The sequence below is a fragment of the Mauremys mutica genome, chromosome 23, assembly GCF_020497125.1.
Source record: "Mauremys mutica isolate MM-2020 ecotype Southern chromosome 23, ASM2049712v1, whole genome shotgun sequence".
NCBI classification, from domain to species: domain Eukaryota; kingdom Metazoa; phylum Chordata; order Testudines; family Geoemydidae; genus Mauremys; species Mauremys mutica.
In genome coordinates this window covers 15,816,753-15,836,866 of record NC_059094.1, presented here as the reverse complement: position 1 = coordinate 15,836,866, position 20,114 = coordinate 15,816,753, and the positions used below count along the sequence as shown (strand labels likewise).

The window sequence follows — 20,114 nt, the reverse complement described above, 5'->3', positions numbered from 1 at the left end:
CCAATGCGCAGGAAAGGAGAATTCAGTCCCCTCCTGCTGCAGCTACTGCACAACACAGGTTGTGAAAGCGACCCCTTCACAAGCACCACAGCTCTCCCAACACCCACAAAACCACTCCAGGAGCAAGATACGGGATGGAGAAAAATCAAAGGTCTCGAGCTTGGAGAAACCTTCGGAGAGATTAAAAAAAACTGAGGAGTCCTTGTAGCATCTTAGAGACTAACACATTTATTTGGGCATAAGCTTCCGTGGGCTAAAACCCACTTTGTCAGATGCATAGAGTGGAAAATACAGGAGCAGGTATAAATACATGAAAGGATGGGAGTTTGCCTTCCCAAGTGTGAGGTCAGCCTAACGAGACAATTCAATTGACAGCAGGATACCAAGGGAGGGAAGTGGTAAGAGAGAGGCCTTGTTAGACTGACCGAACACTTGGTAAAGCACCCCCATCCTTTCATGTATTTATACCTGCTCCTGTATTTTTTACTTCATGCATCTAATGAAGTGGGTCTAGCCCACGAAAGCTTGTGCCCAAATAAATGTGTTAGTATCTAAGGTGCCACAAGGACTCCTTGGTTTTTTTTGCTGATACAGACTAACACGGCTACCCCTGAAACCTGGCACCATGCCAGGCTTCGGAGAGATGTTCATCTGAGCCCCTTTATCTGGAAACCTCATCAGACTTCGCTAAATCCACCAGGAACAGATTTTGACCAGCTGATCCCAGCAGGACATTTTTTAGGTGAATTTTTTTAACATGCACTAAATAACCCCATGTAGGTTTTTTTTTACATTCCCCCAGCGAAACTGAGCAATAATGGCACAAAAACCGTCATCTGAAGAGACCGACCATCGGGGTGGCTTTTTGCTGGGGTTTTCTGGGGCTGTTTTTAAGGTGCATTGAATTTACTCTATCACTTGCTTTGGCCACGAGGCCCTAGCAAGGCGAAAATCTTGCCCCTGATAAGAAACCGATGGGTGGGAAAGGATTTTTTTGTTGCTCAATTTCTCCAAGAAGAAAGGGAAATGCTGTTCCGATGAGAATTTTCCTGCAGTAAACGCTGTAAAAGAGCGCGGTGGAAACGTACCAACAATTTGCAAAACAAAAACAGGAGGGGAAGGAGGGGAGAGAAACGTTACTGCCAAGTTTTGTGTTGCTCTCCTAGTTTTCTCCCAGGCACCTCATGCCTGATTCTTGTCTCTGAATTCATGCAAGAGCACCTATGGCTGCCGCACTTCAAAGATTAAAATCTGGCAGTCCATGCTTTAAACTTCATCCCCGCCCGATGGAATCCCCCCCACCCCCTTTGACCTTCATGGTGTGAAAACTGCCTGTCTTACTGCCACCAGGCCAGATTGCACCCCACGCACTTCCAGAGGGTCCCACCAGGGGGCAGAGCACTGATAAAAAGAGGACCAGCCATTAACCCTAAGTCGGGTGATGTGTTAACATAGCGGCATTAAACCGTGACTGACGCGGAAGGTAAAGGGGCAGGTAAGGAAACCCGCAAACCCGGAATAAATCAGAGTTTGCCCCATAAACCACATGTCATAACGTCCTTTACTCACCCCGTGCAGGGGTGGGGTGGGGGGCAGGGACAGGGGAAGCCCCATATTATCAAACTGATCTCCAGTATAGGACAGCCACCAACCCCCACCCAGCGCCTGTGAGGAACTTTAAAAGATCTCCCTGGTTCCGGAGCAATTCTGTTTGGCCCTTAGGTAAAAACTAACATCTCCTAAGCAGCTGATTCTTCATGGTCCCTTGGGTGGCCCCTCAGCCAGGTTTCACCGTGTGTAAAACACGTAGGTACACGCTGGGGATTGGGAGCAAAGAGCTACACAAGGCGACGCACACACAGCGCTGCTCGCCGGACAGCGAGATCTTTGTTCCCTTGAATGTTTCGCATCTCCCAGGAGTTTCCACTCCGGAACACTGGGTCGACACAAGCCAAAGGCTTGGACTGATCAGCTTCCAGGCCGCCCGTGCAGGCTGGGAATCACAGGCACTGCTGGATGCTGGAGCAGGTAATCAAGAAAACAGCAGCCTCCACAAAGGGGAAACACAACCCGTCCTGAGCTTCGCAGGGTGCCCCGGCTGCACTGCCCTCTGGCCGTGGTGACTCACTGCCTCTGCCAGTCGGGGACGGAGATACGTCCCCGTCCCCCAAGCAAACCTCCCTGCCGGAGACGGACTCACGCAGGATGAAAAGTCCTGGGGGTTCCAAGCAGCAGTTAAGTCGGGCCCCGGCCTGAGGGAGAGGTTAGCTGCCCGCTTACCTGCCAAGGAACCGAGGCGCTGGTGGGGTTAGATGCAGTTCAGACGGGGAGCCGGCTGCGAGACCATGGCTGCAATTGGGGGAGCGTGAGGTCCCGGGTGGGAAAGGCAGCGAGAGGACGCACGCGCCAGCCGGACACGCCGGCAGTCCCACAGAGCTGTTCCTGGCAGTCGTTCGCTCCAACTTCTCGCTTGTCGGGGAAGATTTATTCCGCGGGGGGGGATATTTCGAACCCTTGCAGCGGAGGGAGCAAAGCAGATCCCCTCAGAGCACCACTGACATCTTCTGGCCCTGGCCTCCTCTCAGCCCTCTCTCCTGCTCTCCCCTTCCCTCCCGAGAGCGAGCGCTGACTGTGCGCAGAGAACTTGCTGCTCTGCCAGGCCCCCGAGCTGGAAACGACGAGCCAGTCAACGTGCTGGAATGCTGGAGCAGCTTAATCAAGCCCAGCTGGGACAGGCACAGCGCCGCGAGGCAGGGAAAGCCTCTTGCAGCTCGGCGGCCGCGCCGCGCGCACGGGAGCTCGTGTTTGACACATTGCCCCGAGGCGGGATTCGAACACACTCCTCGTTCCCATTATCCCCTAGAACCGCTATCCCCGCCCCCGGTGACTGAGGACCAGAACAATCCTGCCCTGGTGTGTTTAATGCGACACCTGGAGGCTCCTTGCTGATGGGTGGGGACAAATCGCCAGGGCCTTTTAAGAGTCGTGGGTGGGACAGATACGCTCTAGCCTTCTCCCCACCTAGCCCCCTTGCTCCCCCCACTTGGACACAGGAGTCAGCCCAGGGCATCTGAAATGCTGGGCACTGTAATAATACCCGGCACATCTCACAGGGCCTTACACTTGTGAATCCCTGTTTTACAGACAGGGAAAACTGAGGCAGAGCGAGGGCCAGAGCTCAGAGGAAGGCTGGCCCAGTGGGCAGGGAACTCAGGTCTGAGTTCCAGGCTAGTGAAGTCCCTGCTCTGCCACAAACTTGCTGTGACTTAGGCAAGTCACTTACCCCCTCTGTGCCTCACTTTCCCATCTGTACAATGGGGATAAGGGCTCTGCCCTGCCTCCCAGGGGCGTGGTGAGGACAGATACATTACAGCTGTGAGGTCCCCTCAGATATTACACTAAGGGGGAGGGGCAGATAAGTACTAGCCACCTAGACTTTAGCCACAGAACCACGCTGTCTCTTCTACAACGCCAGAGGGGCCGTTTCCTTGGGCTATTTCTCCTGACACAGTGACCACCCTGCAGGACATGCAGAACACGGCTGCCTTCCTGTCAGCACCATAATGCTGCATTTGCTCCTCTCTAGACAGCCCAAGTGGAGGCAGAGGGGGGCACCTTGCTTGGCTGCGGGGGGAGTGCCAGAGTTCAGAGCACCGTGTCGACTCTCGGAGCAGAGCATTGTGGGTTTATATGGCTGGAAGCTTTTCTCCCATCGGAGCGATCGCGTCCAAACTTGGCGTTCGCTTCTCCATGTGCCGCGAGGCCGAGCTGCCGGCTTTCTGGACCAAAATAGCTTTTCTAGAACTCCTTGGTGCGGCCAGCCCCGCCGAGCCAACACGACTCCAGAGAGGGAGCCCAGTTTGATTCTGGCTCGCACATCAGCAGCATGGCTTCCAGATGCAGCCTCTCCTCCGAGGGGGCGGGATGCTTCAGCCAGGAAGATCACGGCTCGGTTCCCAGTGCCCAGGTGGGGTTTGCGGTGCCGGCACCAACAGGATCGCACAGCTCCGACATCTGCCCTGGGAAGGGAACAAACACAGAACCTGACACTCCAATTGCCAGAATAAAACACCGCTTGGCAATGTGTTTATCACCAGGACAGCTGCAGCCATGGGATTCTCAGTTACACTACGTCCCCTGTAGGAAACAGACCCTCAGCTCAGATATATGCTGGTGCAGGATCTATACCTGCCCTGCCCCCAGTCTCTGGTACAGTGGGTGGATTGGGGGCTTGGCTGGAGCATCCTGGATTACAGCTATTCTCTGCTCCCCATGGCCCAGACGGGTCCAGGGAGGTGAGCGTGTGAGTTAGAGCAGCCACAAGGCTGTTCTACCTGACCCCACGTTCCAAGCAGGCCCTTGCAGAGCCCTGCAATACAAACATGGAATGAGCCAGCCTTTCCCCTGCAGGATCCGGGCCAGCGGCGGGCCCCTGAAGGGCACAAGAAGCTGCCGACAAGCAGAAAGCGGTTGTGGGGGGATGGGGGTAAATATGGCGAAATGCGAACAGCTCACACGCTGCAGGGGGCTGGCACGGCGGTCAGCAGAGTTCAGCCTCCATCTGTCCTTCCCCAGCCACTGACCCGGGCGCTAGATCCTCCTCTGGATCGCCTCTCGCTGCCCATTGCCACGGGCTGCCGTGCCTCCCCCCGCTGAGCACCGATCGCTGACGGAGCCAGCTCTCTCCGCCACTCGCCTCCCACAGGGCTCCCTGCCAAGGATGGAAAAGAAGTGCAAGGCGCAGAGAGGGGCCTCCAGCCCCACGGTAATGACAAAACCACAGACAGCAGGCGGTTAGCAAGCCCCCGCCATGTTCTGCAAGACCCGCTGAGTCAGGCAAAAATCGCAGCCTCCGTCCAACCACAAGGATTCCCATTGGGAACAAAGGCCGCCACTCGGAGCTTGCCGGCATTGATTTTCCACCAGCAGCAGCTATTATCCCTGGCTGGGCTGAACGGGAAATCACTTAGCCAAGACAGGGAAGGGAGCCGTCAGCGTAGTCGAGGCAGTTGTGTCACACAGGAGCGCGTTCACACACGATACCTTTTCCAGGCGCCGAAGCAGCGCCGGCAGGATTCCGCTCCCAGGTCGCCCCATTGGTGCTGGGAGCTGCTACGGAGAGGGGTGTCTGCAGGAGGGTACCCAGCCGTCGCACCTGGGCGGTGGAAACCGGTTGAAAGAAATACCTGATTGAGGATTAACACTTAAAAGGGAATTTCCCAAGGCTGGGAGATGGGGAACTGACCCGACGGAGACATCAGGCTGCTCCTTGGAGATGTGGGGCTGGGGAATCCAGAAAGCTGCTTGCATCACCTGCGCCTGTTCGCCTGCAGCACTATTCAACCTCACGATGCTCAGCCAGTGTCAACTGGCCTTGCGCACCATTGGGAATCCAGCCCACAGGTGCCACATCAGATCAGACCACGGACTGAGCTGCTCCTGCGTCCTGCCTCCAACCACAGCCAATAGCTGAACCCTCAGAAGGTGACAGAAAACTCTATCATTGCCAACTGTGCAATGCTGCATGGGGGTTGGGAGGTGGGAATAACCCTTCCTGACCCCTGCAGCGATCAGCTCTGAAGCATGACGTTTCAGGACCTCTGCAACGATAAGCAGGCCTACGCTTGTTCAAACCTCTTAAAATCCCACCATGGGGATTTTTGATCTCCCGTGGCAATGAGTTCCACCAGGCAAAGCCTGGTCTATAAGGAAGGATAGTCTTGTGGCTAGGGAGCTGACATGGGATTCTGGAGATCTGTATTCAGTTCCTTGTGTGACCTTGGGTTTATTACAATACAAAAAAAATCTGTGCCTCAGTTTCCCCATCAGTAAAATGGGGGTAATAATTCTTCCTTTTCTCCCACCTCACATCTATTAGATCACAGGTTTTGGGGCAGGGGCTGGCTCTCATTGTGTCTGTACAGTGCTTGGTGCAGTGGGGCCCTGCTCTCAGCTGGAGTTTCCAAGCACGACCAAAATACAAATAATTTCCTTGTATTTGTTCTACCCAATAAGTACGGCTGTGCCGGACTCCAATGCCCACAAACTTTGGGGACTGAGAAATTCAGCTCCTAACTGACCCATCCCTTGCTTTTCCATCCTTTCTCCCACCTGCTGGCTTCCCCCCGCCCCCTCGCCGCCCCCCTCTCCCCCGCACAGGAGAGCATGCATTCAACTGGTTTCTTCCCTAACGATGACAAATCTATTTACACCGAGGCTTTACAAATGAGCATTAGAGATGCATGCATCTCAATAAACATGCTCCTCGTTAACAACTGGTATTTATTCAGTCCACAGTAAATAAGCCATCGTGAGTGAGCCAAATGGTGCAATCGGCGCTCGGTTCAAATCCTCCCCATTTATTCTGGCGACAGTCCCCAAGACAGGGTATTTATTCCTTAGCTAGTTACACACAGGGATAATTAAGGGGTAATTAAAGCAACTGGGTATGAAACATAACCAAACTTCTATCATTCCTTTTTATTGGACAATTATTTTCCCAAAGCTGCTCTTTGTTTAAACCAACCAAAGGCTATTAAATAACCAAGTTTAGGAATAAATGTGTAAAAATGACGGTGATTTGTGCATATAGCATAATGGCTCCTATCTCAGCAGCGGGGAAATAGCAGCAGCAGAGACTGATCTGGTGTCGCGTCAAAGTGAAACATAAGGCATGAACGGATTAAATAATAAACTGTGCTTATTACCTAGCCCCATTCCTCCCTCTGACTTCCATTAATTGAGCCCCACGGCACTGGTGTGCAATGGGAGGTACAGTTATGGCAGATGCAAACAGGTGGCGCTGTTACACTTAGTCTTACAAGTTTTCTCTGAGCGGGCGAGCGCTGTTCAGTCTTTGAAGACTTGCCGTGTTGTTGTCCGTTTGACGTGGCCATGTCTTGCTGGGGGAGCTGTTGCAAGCAGCAAGACTCTGCGCCCATCTGGCTCATGGGAGTCAATTCTTGGGGCGGAGCGGAGTTGCTCCTTGAAAATTAGGGCTTGGTGTTGGGCTGAGATTCTTGAAAGAGAAGTTTGCTTGTGTGCTGTTTGTGACCACCTCTGTCCCTGGGCTGGCGCACTGAGGGAGAATAAACAAGCCACGCAAAGAAAGTACCCAGATCTCCCTGATTTCCCCTCCACGCGGAGCTGCAAGGCCCAGACACCTGCCACCATGCGCCCAAGGGGCGAGGCTGTTATATCCATTTGACAGACGAGGGAACTGAAGCACAGACAGGTCAAGTCACTCGCTCATGGTCCCACAGGAAGGCACCATCAGGAATAGAACCCAGGAGTCCTGATTCCCAGTTCCCTGCTCTAACAACCATCAGTAAAGTCCCAGGTGTGAACCACACAAACATCCTTCTCACAGGGGAAACATGCAGGAGCCCTGCCCAGGTACAGGTGGAGATGGGCTGAACTGGCAGGATGCAGCCGCCACACCCAGCTGACCTGTGGGGTCCTCCCGAAACCCCCACTGGTCACCAATAGGGAGCGTCCTAGGTGGACGCCGAACCATAGAGGGAAACGCCACCTGGCGCTCTAGTGACAGAATATCCCATCTGGGCAACCGTCAAGTGTGTGGACCACTAAGTGAGGAAGCCCTGCCACTCCGTCCCTCCTTCCGGTGGACTGGCACGGCCAGCCCCAATTCAAGGCACAAACGCTGAAGCAGAGGTGAAGGACTTTCTGCTTAGATGGATTTAAGAGCCAGCTCCTGAACTGAAGTAACCAGAGGGGAGACAGGTTTATGTGAGCTGAGGATCTGGCCTAGGACTTACTTTTTAAATAGCATGAACGATAACGTCACAAATGTCTACCACGTAAAAAACGCACAGGAGGGAGATGGTCCCAGCTAGCGTACTGATCTCAGCTGAGAACTCAACCACCTCCTAAACTTCCACTGGGTCCCAGTCACAAGTCTGCAAATAATTACTACTGTACTCGTGATGGACGCAGGGAGTCCTATCCTCCAGTTCTTGGGCAATAGAAAGCCATTGCACCAACCACTTCGGTATATTTTGCTGTCTTGTACTAGGATCTGATGGTTAAGGCAGGGCTGAGGTAGGAATTGGGAGCCAGGACTCCTGGGTTCTGTGGTGACACTTGATCCCCAGCAGGCCTGGTTAGCCTCGCTGGTAAAGTTCGTGAATTGTTACAGTGATCTGGGATATAAAACTGTTCAAGGAAAGAGGCGAGAAGGAGACAAAGGCTGACCTAATTCAGACAGACAGTGTCCACTGGTACCACTCAAAGGCTGAGTTAAGATTATGAAACAAGAGGAGCAGAGGATTGGAAATCAATGAATGAAAATTGGTGTGTCAGAAATTAGGCCTAACTGGGGGGCAGAAGTATGTGCATGGCTGGTTCCGCCCAGCTCCGTTTTGGGGCTCTTAAAAAAGACTTGAGGAAAAAAGAAAACATCCGCAGTGGAAGGACTGGTTGCCGTGACACCAGGCCTTGATGCTCATGGGGGGACCTGATCGTCACTGCTGCACCGGAAAGGCTCCCAACCTGATACACATGAGATCCTGCTCTGTCTTCCTCCCCTCACGTGCTCCATTCTGCCCTTCCCCTACCCATCTTCCGGTTCCCTCTCTTGGCTTTCCACCCAATCCGGAAATCCGCTGCACTGCACGGCACAAGCACAGTGAGATCCGGTGGCCCATCCAGCTCTGCCGGGCTTGAGAAGGGCCAGGAGGGAGGGACCTGAGCAGCCCAACCAGGTGAGCCGGGGCTAGAACAACAGCTGTTGAGGATAGGGTGACTAGATGTCCCGTTTTTAAAGGGACAGTCCCGTTTTTTGGGGACTTTTTCTAATATAGGTGCCTATTACCCCATGTCCCGTTTTTTCACGGTTGCTATCTGGTCATCTTAGCTGAGGACGACCCGTCAACCCAAAGAACCTGTCCATGACTGACCAGCCACCCTGTATCCTGAGAACACCACCAAGAGCCGTATTTTCTCCTTCCCTATCACAACTCTTCTGTCCCTCCCGCGTCTGACTGTCGGTGTAAAGCAGGGACGTGACAGTCGTTCGCAACTCAGAACTGAACAGAACTAATCCCTCTCTCCCCCGGCCCCGGCCAGGAGGGCTGTTTGACTGAATAAGAGACTTTAACAATATTCGCTGTCTCCAAAAAAGGGTCTTTGATAGATTTTGATTGGTTTTGCACAACCCGTCAATTTCCATTTCAGTGCTGCTTCCATCCTTTGGAGTCTTCTCCTTTTGTGTGTTTCACTCAATAGGTTTCTAACCTTTGGCATGAATTGTATGGGGTGTTTCCCATGGTACTAAGCAGGCAGAGGTCTGTATGCCGACCCCTGAGCCTGCTTTAAGGCTGTTTGATGTTGGATGGCGATGGAGTGATGTAAACATCTTTAACTCTTTGGGCCCATATATTCCATCTAAATTATTTCAACATTTTTATCACCCAGCTCTGCCACTGCTTGCTGTGAGGAAGGAGGCAGATTGCTTGCACCTCTGGCTGCCTCGGCTTCCCCACCAAGAAAACAGGAACACCACGTATTTCCACCACTGGGTTTGCCAAACTTAATTAATTAGCCTGGCACCCACTTTATTTAATGTAGTCACCAATGACCTGCCAAACACCATCGCCAGGCAGCTCACGTACACCATCGACATCTGCTTGGCCTAAAGGGACTGGGACTTCTGAAAGACTGAAAAGAACCTGCAGACACAGCTGCCAAAAGTGACTATTGCAAGAAATGGAGACTGAAACCAGGTGTATCGGAAGCCGAGTCAACGTGCTTCCACTTACACCATGCTCATCTCCCCAAACTGAGCGTCACGTCGCTTTGACCGGTCGGCAGCCGGTGCACAACCCAAAGCCAGCGTATCTACGGTCGCATTCACATACAAATACCATCTCAGTAGAGCAGCTCAAATGATCAAGAGCAGAAACTGTCCCGTGAACAAACTGGGTAGGATCCACGTGGCGACCCAATGTGCAAATACCACGTCGTTCAGGGCTCGCTTGCTGCTACTCACTGTGCGGATACGGTGCCCCAGTTTGGTTAAACTCCGTCCACACTAGACTAGTGATCACACAGCTTAATCCTACCAGGGGAATGATCACAGGCACATGAAAGCCAGCAAAACGTGTATGGTTACTAGTCCAAGCCAATACGCCTTCATCTAACAGCTGGTGTCAGCAAGCAGCTAACAAACGGATCACGAAGGCACAGCAAATGCCACACGTGCCCCTGTTCAGGGATTTGGGGATGCACCCTGCCACTGACTGCACAGCAGAAATCCTGTCTGGACATGCCGCATGCTCTCCATCCAGCTGATAACATCACCCCCTGGGGGAGAGATTCTGCCACAACCAGGAGCTCCCCTTCCATCACCCTCCCCGATGCGTGCTGCCTGGCTGTGGGCTCACACCATGCCCCAGGCGCCAGCTGGACTGGTTCAGGTGTGGTGTGGTTTGCTGCCCCCCAATCCACCAGGCCTGGGGTATCCAGGACAGCCCACGTCGCATCTGCAGTGTGGTGCACAATGCTGCCCACATGCTGGCTGGTTGCTGCTGAAGTATTGGGCTCCCCAGAGGTCTGAACACTGCTGGCTCCAAGGACATTGGCTGGCTCAGACCCAGTGAGCCGAGTTTGGGTTTGCATTCTGAACTCTTGCCCACACACAAGTCCTAGATATATAAAACCCCCAGAGTTCGTCGAGCACTTTGCAGTTCCCAGAAGGCCGCTGGGCCACGCCTGCACAGGATTATTAAACAGAAAACGCCACACACAAGTGACGAGGCGCCAGCACACGTGAGCAGCATTGTCGATCGCCGCTCCGGGCCCGAAAGACGGCTGATCGGCCATTTAACATGACGTTCGGGAGAGCTCGCTCGAGGCTTGTCCTCAGGAAAAGCAAATGGACAAGGCAGATAACGCGCCGTTTCTCCGAGGGCAGCTAATGATACATGGTCTGCCCAGGTGCAGCTACTGGCGTTGAAGAGAACCACAAGCTCAGCATCTACACGTGGAAATTCAGGCCCTGTGGATGCTGAGGACCTGCCCCCGGCTTGGCCATCAGTAGGGCAGCACCGATGTCGCCGCCGCTGTGGACGGGCAGGATATCCCCAGTACAAACCGTGACCTATCGCAGCTCTGCCCATCAAGCCGCTAGACTGAGATATGTTTTGTATCAATCTGAGCACTCACCATCTGTAAATTCAGCCTCATAACACCCCTGTGAGGCATTAACCTCATTGTACAGGTGGGGAACTGAGGCACAGATAGTATCTTCCTCAAGGTCACATGGAGAGTCTGTGGCAGAGCAAGTGTTTGAACCTGGCTAGCACCACCCTACCCAGCAGGACACCGTTCCTAGGCCGCTTACGCCCATACAGTTACCCAATGGATAATGGATGACATCAGCGTAAATCCCCAGTGCTGATAGAAAAGGTCCCTGGAAACCCGTCACTCAGACATTGATTCTCTCCTGCCTCGCTCCTTCGGCTGCCGCATGCAGCCGTGCAAAGGTCTTGCACAAAGGGGGCGAAAATGCTACTGCCGGGGCAATGGAGAATCCTGGTTCCAGCACACCGGTTCGACACCCACTGCCCAGAGGTGCGAGTGCCCAAGTGCAGGGAGATCAGGCCCCAAACATCCAAAGCAGGACGTGGTGATGGAGAGTGTCACAGCAGGGGGAGGAGTTCATAAGACTTTGTTAAATTGCAACTAGAACTGCAAGATTCTACAGCACTGGGCTGACACGCAAGCAGTGCGGTGCACGGGGCTGCTGGTGAAGAATCCTGGAGCATTTCCTTGTGCAAGACTAGTAGAGGGTGATCTTCATCCAGCTCCACTGCTTCCTCAAACACCAGGAGGCAGGGTAGGGAGATGCTTAGCACCCTTTCTAATTTTCACACACGCTGGCTCACCGTCACGTGTACCAACATGCTCGGCACTGGCACTGCCACGCACGCTCCTTCCAGCCACCAGCACACACAGACAGCTGCACGCAAATGCACGGTTATTTGCACTACACTAGTGCCCGGCTGAGATCGGTGCTCCACTGCACTGAGCACAGAGAGTGAGAGACAGTCCGCCCCTCCCCCCTGCCTGCTTACAATCTATAAAGACCGATGTTGGTAGGGGAATCAGGCCCAGAGTGGGGCAGGGACATGACCAAGGGCACACAGCAGGGCAGAGGCAGAGCCAGGACTAGAAGCCAAGTCTCATGACTCCCAGCCCAAAGCACGCACCCACCACTGCAGCATCAACTCACTATACCATACTACCTTGCTCGTATCTAGCACTTTTCATCCATAAAGCTCAAAGCGCTTTACAAAGGAGGGTCAATAGCATTCTCTCCCTTTTGCAGCTGGGGAAACTGAGGCACAGAGAGCCAGTGACTTGCCCACGGTAACCCAGTAGCAGAAACAGAACCCAGGCCTCCAGAGTCCCAGTCTATCGCTCTCGCCACTAGGCCATACTGCTCACTATAGAGCCCTGCACACAAACACCCCCAGAGCCCTCCTGCGCTCTCACACGTACACTCAGGCACTGTCAGCTCTGGGCACGAAACCCTTCTATCTTCCCTGCCAGGGGCACCTTCACAGCGCACTGGCTCCGGGCTGGCAATCGTTTCCATTATAAATCTCCCTTTGTGGCAGGCCCATAATCAGCTTCCCATTTCTCAGGAGGAAACGTAGTACAGCCCAGCTGTCACCCCTGGAAAGAATCCTGTATTCTCACAGACAGAAAAAACCCTCTGGTTTTGTGTACATGGCCCTTCGCCGGACCAAGATGCTCTTTGGGTACCTCTGTAACCCGCCCCAAAAGGCTCTGAACGAAACAAACCACGATCTGGCGCGCGAATCCTTGCTCCGACAACCCCAGAGCCTTTACTCCTTTGAGAAGCGTGACGAAGCCCAGCCAAATCATGGAGCCAGCAGCACCACTGGTTCTGCTGCACACACGGTAAGAGACACATTTCGAACCCAGCGTTGGAGCGGGGTTAGTTCAAAGCCCACAGATGGGGAAGAAAGCACCCCCAGGGGGGATCCAGCCGGGAGAGACGACCAGCTCCAAACACACATCTCGTCGCGGATGTCACACGCTCCAGTGCAGGGGCTTTGGAGGGTCTCCAGCTGCCTGGTGAACAGCAACATCCCAGTGGGCACATACGAGCAGACACAGCAGCAAAGCATATACACGCGATACATGCCAATAATGTGCAGGGACAGTGGGAGCCGGTAAAACTCTCGCTGTCCTGTGGCATTTCTCTTTATCCTAGCGTCTGCATCGACCCCTAGCGCAGGGGACAGCGCAAACGCCAGACCGGAGTCACTTCAATAGCAGGAAATGGTTAATGTCGAGATTTGAATGGTGCCGGCTACTTACAGCACTTGTCATCTCACAGGGATAAAAAGCCTGGCCCTGGGGAAATTTTACCCTTTCAGTGGGGCCAGGGTCTCACCCACGGTGTTCTACACGTGCTAATCACGGCAGGATCCCCTGAACACCGGGCTAGAGCAGTGAAGCTGGGGAGATGGTGGATTATTATTGGTAAGGTTCAGAAAGCTCCAGCGTGCTCCTCCCTCAGTGCCAGAGGAGTGGCATGCAGGCATGACGTTTTCCCCATTGACACAATGTGGGACTGCCACGAACTCCTCATGAAGCAGATTCCTTCAGGGGCTTGGGGACTTCGGGGAGGACCCCATTGGGGATAAAGACAGATTCAGATAGAAGTGGCTTGGAACATTGCAGAGCTACTGGTTGTGCAAATCCCCAGGAAGAGGTTAAATGCAGGATTCGGGTTGTCCGAACATCAGAGGGGAGCTGGGCTGTTCTGGTTTGGGCCTGGTTCATTTCAGGTGAACGGGGGCTGACAGCTGGGTTCTTATTTACTATCATCTGTATAGTGCTAGTACCTAGGAGCATCCCCGCCCCCCCGTCATGGACCAGGCCCCATTGTGCCAGGTGCTGTCCAGAACAAAGAGAACCACAATACCCTGACCCACACAAAAGTGACGGCTCCTCACAGGTATGTTTGAGTTGGTTGTAGCGGTGGCTGGTTTTCCCTTACGTCAAGCCCCGTGAAGCTAAGATTTGATAAGGCGCGTCTGCCGACCTTTTGGGCTTTCCCAAACTCATGGGAACTTGGAGGTTGTGACCCAAACAAGGTAGCCCACGTCCACACCACAGAGGAGCCTCCCAGTTTTTGAGACGTTGGGGTCTATGGGCAAGACCAGCCTTGTGGTTAAAGCACAAGACGAGCAGGCAGGAGAGCTGGATTCTAATGCTTGCTAGGACCCCCGCGGGGAAGTCACATCCTCCCTCTATGCCTGACCACAACAGCAGTGGCTCACTTGGCAAGGGAGGGGCTGTGAGTCTCTGGAAGGCTCTGGGAGATGCTCAAATGCACAGGATTAGTGAGTGTGCATGCACATTGGCATGTGAGGGAGAGGAGTGGGGACGGGAGCGGGGGGTTGGGTAAGAGATGCGGGTCCCCCAAAACACACTGTGGAACAGGAACCCCTGGGCTCAGAGAGCCAGAGACAGCCCCTAATCCCATTGGGGTGCTGGATTGGGACCCCGGTGACTGGAGTTGTATTCCCAGCTCTGGCACAGGCTTCCCGTGTGACCTTGAGCAAATGACTTCATTTCTTTGGGCCTCATTCCCCCCAGCTGTAAAATGGGAATTCGAGGGGATTTCTCCCACTCGCTGCCCGTGTTACTGAGAGTGTAAGCTCTCTGGGGGAGGAACTGTTTTCAACGTTGTGTTGTACAGCGCCTTGCAAAAGCCTAGGCACTGCTGTGACACAAATAATAAAGAACAGAATATTAAAAGGACAGGAAAATTACCCCTCCTGCCCCGCTCCTAACAATTTAACATGGAAATTAAGAGGCAAGCTCATCTTCCAAGAAACTGAAGCGCCAGCAGCCAAGAACCACAAATCAAAGCTGAGCCTTTCAATTGCTGGGCTTGTGACATTCAGGTTCTGAGACAAAATGTCGTGGAAAGGCAGTTTGCGGTGGGATATTTATCTCCCTGCTTCCCCCGCAAAAAGCTCTGTACAGAGAATTAGATTCATTTCCCTGGAACGGAGGCAGAGGCCTGGCTTGGGGGTTAATGTTCCATCTGGTGCCTGCTGGAAGGGCTCCCAACAGACTGCGTTTGCTTACACGGAATTAGATGCTGATGGAGAGAAGACACAAGGAGAGTTAGAGAACTAGGGTGTCGTGGAGAGCAGCAAAAGCAAGGCTCAGAAAGACAGACACAACCCAGCTTACAAGCTGAGAGCGCCCTGGTGCAGCCGTCCAGCTGCTTTTACACACACACACACACACACACACCCCTCCCCTCCCCCACACCCTTGCCTACACACACACACACACATCCTTACCCCTCCACACACACACAGCCCCTTTCCTACACACACACACACACTTACCCCCACACATACTCCCACACAGATCCCCTAACCCCCCACACACACCCTTACTCTCCTCCCCCACACCCTTGTCTACACACACACACACCCTTACCCCCCACACATACTCACACACAGATCCCCTTAGAGACACACACACACACACATACAGCCCCTTATCTACACACACACACCCTTACTTCCCTCCCCCACATCCTTGCCTACACACACACACACACACACACTGTGATCCCTCACATACACAGGTACACAAACACTCATGCATACACACACATGCCATGATCACTGTCCCCTGCATGCGCGCGCACACGCACACACACCTCCCCACTGGCACACAACCTCAAATGAATTGAGGCCCACATACTGCAGCTGTGGGGAGGACAGAAATTCCATCTCCTGAAGGATTCTGAGATTTTGATGTTGGTCTTCGTTCCAATTTGGAACAAGACCGAAGCTTTTCAAAGTTCTCTGCCTAAGACAATTTCAAAAAAAGACACTCGTTTTGGGCCCATCGCAACGCATGGTTTTCACAAAACTGAACCGTCAGTTTCACCTTTCGGAAATCTAGGATGATATGACACAATCGCAAATTTAAAAATGAAAAGTCCTTTCAAAATCCAAACGGTCACACTTCAACGTTGCTGGAACCCATCCTCCCTCCTCCCCCTTCCCATTTCTTCTCCAAAACAAAATTTCAGCAAAATCAATGTGGTTTCCTGAAGCATTTAGGCTTTGACAGATTCGAATTTTCCCATGGAAAATGGGCCCATCAGAGCTTTTCTGACTTGCTCTCACACACTCTAACCCAGCGGCTGCTTGTCCCTTAGGAGTCGGAGGGCTGGGGCGACAGGATGAGCCACCCCTGGGTGAGAGCAGGGTGACCACCCTAGAAAGAGCAGCAGGAGGCTGCAATGAAGGGGGGACACTCAGGGAAGGGTGGAGCGACTGCAGAGAGTGTGACAGGCTGCAGGGACCCCCCTGAGCCCCAGGGAGGCGTGACAGAGAGGAGCTGCAGTGAGCCGGAGTCTCCTGCTAGAGACCCCGACTGGGAGAAGAGCTTGGGGGTCTGGTAGCCAGAGGGATGAGCTCCAGCCAGGTCCAGGCGTCGCTCACGGGGGTGAAACATCCACTCCCGAGCGGCACAGTGAAGCCGACCTAGGTCCCCGTGTAGACAGCGCGAGGTCAGCGGCAGAATTCTTCCATTGACCCAGCTACCCCCTCTCCGGGAGCTGGCTTACCTACGCCGTGGGGCGAATCCCTCCTGCGGGCGTAGTGTCCACACTGACCCACACGAGCGGTCGTTTTAAGGGGAAACAAGCCCTCAGAGACTTTGAATGGGGACCTAGCTGTGGGCTCCCTCCCTAAAGGCAGCGAGTGAATGAACCAGGGCTGGGGCATGGAGGGCCAGCAGGGGAGGCCTCGGTAAGTGGGACCCCAGCAGGGGAATGTTTTAATTACCTGTGAGTGTGAGTAACGAATGGCCTGGAAGAGGTGAGAAATTGGTAGCGGGGAAACCAGAGTGACCTCTGGCCACCAGGGGGCGCTCAGTCAGCAGCCACCCTGCCACACACACTCCGATCCCTCACACACCCGTGCCCCTCACACACAAACGCTGACACACGCGTGTGCTAACACACCATGACCCCCCCCTTCTCATCAGAAAACAGCCCCATCCACACGCAGCTCACTGATACCCTCCGTGTAGGAAGCCACGGCCTGTCCCATGCTCACGAATTCGCCCGCCCACGCAAAGGTCTTCGGCATCCTGCAAGACAAGGTGCCACCGCAGTGCCAGAGACCCGCTCACGCCCAGGCTCGCTCTGCCGGCTGCCTGTGGAGCTCAGCTCCCAGCAAAGCCGCCTTTCTTTCGGTCAGGCTCCAGAGCAGAGGCCTCTTGTGCTGACTCGCCGGCCACCAGGGTCCCATCCGACACGGTTTGCTTCAACCTTTGCTGTAGCGCTGGGGAGGAGCACTACAGGACTCCGGAGCAGCAGGACACGGGCAGGTGCCTGGCTGTCCTGGATTCCCCCCTGGGCCCGCATGACGACGCTTTGTGCCAGGCACGCGGCTCGCACCTCCCCAGCAGCGGTGCAGCTGGCCCGCCGGGCCCTCCTGGCAGCAGCAAGGGATTTGAGATACTGGCCCCACTGCGTTGGGGGACATGGAAGAGCTCAGCGGAGCTGGTTGCTTCACATCCCTGCTGGGGAGAACTCTCCTGGGTTACCCCATTTCAACTGGGCCTGATCTAAAGGCCCTGTCCCAGGCGTCACAACCAACCCCCAGACCCAGTGCTGGTCAGACGCCTGGCCTGACCGCGGGGGATGGACACTGGGTGCTGTATGGGCCAAGGTGTTCCAAGCAACACAGCGTAGCTGGGGCCTGTGGGAGAACCTGTGCTGATGGACAAACTCTCCCGATCACCCCCCTGGGGCACTGTTATTGTCCCCGCCACCACCACACACACACACTCCTCCTATCACCCGGTCCAAGAACAGCCTCTGTCTCGCTTCCCTAACCAGGCTAGGAGCCGCTGAGCCCAAGCCCTCCCTGGCTGCCCCCCGCCAGGCGCCGGGCCGATCCGCCCGCCGCGTTCCCATCCCCTCTCCGGCCCTGGGGAAATCGCTATAAATCCCCGGATCCCTCCTCCCCGCGGGCGCCACGGCCTCGCCACATATGGAGTCGCTGGGAGGGAATAAAGGCTGTTAATTACCAACAGATGCCCTGGGAAATCTCCGAGCCGCGGCTTCCTTTTCCACTGAGCCTGCAGCGAGGGGACCGGGTGTGCGTGGAGGCCCAGGGACAGCGAACCCCAGCCTGACGGTGGCCACCCCGGGACGCAGAGTCCCAGGGGACCCCCAGCGCTCAATGGCTGGAAGCAGCGGGAGGCTCAGGGGCACTGCCATGGGGATGGTGACGGGGGTGTGTGGGAGGGGGCGATGGCCCAGGAGTGCCTGGCAGGGAAGGGCAGCAAGGGGGCTTCCCTGTTCTCAGCTACAGCTGGGAGCCCCCGGCCCCAAATGTAGCATGACTAAGAGGGTATAAGTAGCTAGTGGCCCCCCTGCTCTCCGCTAACCTCGGCAGAATCCACCTGCCTGTGTGAGCAGGGGATGGGCACTGGGCAGACGGCAGGGAACTCCCTCCCCAGCACCCTGTGCTGCCGGCAGTACTGGGCGAGGGTTGCCAACCCTCCAGGAATTAAAAATCCATCTTCAGCTAAAGATGACGTCATGCGGTGAAACCTCCAGGAATGCGTCCAACCAAACAGGGCCGTCCTAATGGGGCTGCAGGCCTGGAGCGGGGGCTGGGCCAAGAGAGGCCAGACAGACAGACAGACAGAAAGGCAAAGCCCCCCACGCAGGACATCAAAGAGAGGAGACGCGAACTGGAGCGAGACAATGCAGTGACTGTTCTTAGAAAAATCAGCAACAGGCCCAGAACAGCCAGCGGTTCCAGCCAAGGCTGCTTCTTTCTGGGGAGAGACCGGCTCCACGCTGGGCCGGGGTCTGACCTGGCAGACAAGCACCGCTCTCATCGGCAGCCGGGCTCCAGCGGGCTTCCCGAGACGGGCAGCATGTGGCCAGGGACACGGGCGGCCTCCGCTTGCTGTGGCAGCGGGATGGGGCGCTGCTGTGACTGCCCCATGCACCCAGGGCTTAATTTGTAATGAAAGAGGTGCTTGGCTCAAGCACGGTTTTTACTTTCAGAACTGACATGGCAAACCCTGGGGCGCCAGGGCCCTGAACCGCCAGGCCCAGGGGCGCCGGGGGCCTGAACCGCCAGGCCCAGGGGCGCCGGGGGCCTGAACCGCCAGGCCCAGGGGCGCCGGGGCCGTGAACCGCCAGGCCCAGGGGTGGCACAAATTAATCATTGCATGCACCTCACTTTGCAATACACAAACCAGCATGCACCACCCTACCTCCAACACCCCCGGAGGGCCCCACACCTCGCTCTTGGCCCCCACCCCCAACACCCACACGTCCCTCTGGCCCCCCCGAGTGCTTCCGCACCCCCAGCACACCGCCTCCCTCTGGAGCCACATGCACACGGCCCCCACTGAGCCTCCTGCCAGACCCCCCTGAATATATACCATCATCTCTGCCACCCACCCGCCTACACTGACGCTTCTCAGCCGCCTCCTTTCCCCATCTCAGACATCTTCCCCCACCCCCCAAAGCCACCTCTGTGCCTGCTTCTGTCAGCACGTGGGATCCCCCGCTGGGCTCTCGGCACCCCCAGCCCAGCCCAGCAGGCGGCACTCAAGGGGAACGCTGCTGAGTCCCCCGATGTCCCAGTGCTCCCTTCGCCCACGAACGCGCTGGGAGGTGAGATTCTTTTAACGGCTGCTGCCTGTTTTTCCCCCGCCCGTGCCATATACGCCAGCGGATTCAGTCCCTTAGGGACGAGCTCGGGCCCCAGCGTCTGTATCCCCAGCGTGCTGCTCCCCACGGAGTTCATGTCACAGGTTCACCCAGTGACCCCTCTACTGAGCCCAAAGAGTGGGGTTAGACTAGCACGTTTCAGCCCTCAGGAGCCTAACCCGTTGTGGGCCCCACGGCTGACTGAGGTGCCCCCAGTGCCCGAGCTCCCTGCAATGGCAGGGAGCTGACTGGGGGCAACACGCCCAGGGGGTCCCAGCAGGCGATCTCCACCCCATGCTGCAGAGGAAGGGGGTCCCTGCCAATCCCTGCT

The 20,114-nt window shown here is 55.3% G+C and overlaps 1 protein-coding gene across 5 annotated transcripts in view; it reads right to left on the bottom strand.

The window, feature by feature from the left end:
- COL16A1 (collagen type XVI alpha 1 chain) overlaps positions 1–20,114 on the bottom strand; it is a 148,054-nt gene that overhangs the window by 79,965 nt on the left and 47,975 nt on the right. The window contains exon 1 of one of the 5 annotated variants that reach the window (XM_044998126.1): positions 2,281–2,756. The exons of the other annotated variants lie outside the window; for them this stretch is intronic. The gene's annotated coding sequence lies outside the window, so the exon portion shown is untranslated. Of the gene's footprint in view, positions 1–2,280; positions 2,757–20,114 lie in introns of those variants that run through there. 5 annotated transcript variants of the gene reach the window in all.